We start from the raw sequence: 2,078 nt of genomic DNA, 5'->3' as shown, positions 1-2,078 counted from the left end.
CAGAGTGAGACTCCAACTCAAAAAAAAAAAAAAAAATGCTTACAACTTGGTAATATCAGATAAACAATCCAGTATAAAAATGGACAATGGGAGGCCAAAGTAGGAATATTGCTTGAGCCCAGGAGTTGGAGACCAGCCCTGGCAATATGGTGAGACCTCATCTCTGAAGAAAAAAAAAAAAGAAAGAAAGAAAATGGGCAAAAGCTGTGATATATACTTTACAAAAGAAGACAGCCAGGTACGGTGGCTCACATCTGTAATCCCGGCACTTTGGGAGGCAGAGGCAAGAGGATTGCCTGAGTCCAGGGGTTCGAAACCAGCCTGGGCAACTTGCCAAGAACTCATCTGTACAATAAATCAAAAAATTAGTTGGGCGTGGTGGTTCATGCCTGTGGTTCCAGTTACTTGGAAGGCTGAGGTGCTGGGCTGCCTAATCTCAGCAGGTTGAGACTGCGGTGGTTGTGAGTATGCCACCACACTCCAGCCTGGGCGACAGAGTAAGACTCCAACTCGAAAGAAAGAAAGAAAGAAAGAGAGAAAGAAAGAGAGAAAGAAAGAGAGAAAGAAAGAGAGAAAGAAAGAAAGAAAGAAAGAAAGAAAGAAAGAAAGAAAGAAAGAAAGAAAGAAAGAAAGAAAGAAAGAAAGAAAGAAAGAAAGAAAGACAAATGAGGCCAAGCGTAGTGGCTGATGCCTGTAATCCCAACACTGAGAGAGGCTGAAGGAGGAGAATCCTTTGAGTTTATGAGTTCGAGACCAGCCTGGGCAACATAATGAGACCTCATCTCTACAAAAAAAATACAAAAAGTAGCCAGGCATGGTGGCGTATGCTTCTGGTCTCAGCTACTCGGGAGGCTGAGGCAGAAGATCACCTGAATCTAGGAGGTGAAAGTTGCAGAGAGGTGTGACCATGCCACTGCACTCCAGTCTGGGCAACACAGTGAGACTTCAACTCAAAAAAACAAGAAAAGCATGAAGAAAATAAAAGAAAAATAACTTCAAAAATAATAAAATACTGCCAGGCAGGGTGGCTCACACCTGTAATCTCAGCACTTTGGGAGGCCCGGTCAGGAGGATTGCTTGAGCCCAGGAGTTTGAGATTGGCCTAGACAATATAGCAAGACTTCATCTCTACAAAAAAAATTTTTAAAAAGTAACTGAGCATGATGGGATGTGCTATAGTCCCAACTACTCAGGAGACTGAGGCAGAAGGATCACCTGAGCCCAGGAAGTTGAGGCTGCTATGAGCTGTGATCATGCCACTGCACTCCAGCCTGGGTGACAGAATGAAACCCTCAACTCAAAAAACAATAATAATAAAATACTAAGAAATAAATTTAACAAAAGAAATAAAAAGCTTATATTCTAGAAACTACAAAATACTGTTCAAAGTAATCCAAGAAGACCTAGCTGGGTGCGGTAGCTCATGCCTGTAATCCCAGAATTTTGGGAAGCACAGACAAGAGGATTGCTTGAGCCCAGGGATTGGAGATCAGTCTCGGCAACTTGGAGAGTTCATCTCTACAATAAATCAGAAAATTAGCTGGGCATGGTGGTGCACGCCTGTGGTTCCAGCTACTTGGAAGGCTGAGATAGAAGGATCGCCTGAGCCCAGCAGGTTGAGGCTGCAGTGAGCATGTCACTGTACTCCAGACTTTGATTAAAAAAAAAAAAAAAGGAAATTAAAGAAGACCTAAATTAATCAGAAGTTATCTCATGCTCATGTATTTGAAGACTTAATATTGTTAGGATAGCAATACTTATCAAATTCATCTACAGACTCAATGCAATTTCTGTTAAAGTCCCAGTCAGCTTTTTTCTTTTTGGAAAAATTTGCTGATTCTAAAATTTGTATGAAAATTCAAGGGACCCAGAATAGCCAAACGTTCTTGAAAAAGAGGAACAAAGTTGGAGAACTTATACTTCATGATTCTATTTATTATTACTATTATTATTATTATTATCATTATTTTTTTGAGTTGGAGTCTCACTCTGTCGCCCAGACTGGAGTGCAGTGGCAAACTCCCGGCCACCACAGCCTCGACCTGCTGGGCTCCGACGATCCTTCCGCCTCAGCCTTC

The sequence above is a fragment of the Carlito syrichta genome, unplaced genomic scaffold (assembly GCF_000164805.1).
Source record: "Carlito syrichta isolate Samal-C Ts95f unplaced genomic scaffold, Tarsius_syrichta-2.0.1 Scaffold303306, whole genome shotgun sequence".
Classification (NCBI taxonomy): Eukaryota; Metazoa; Chordata; class Mammalia; order Primates; family Tarsiidae; genus Carlito; species Carlito syrichta.
This window is presented reverse-complemented; position numbering follows the sequence as displayed.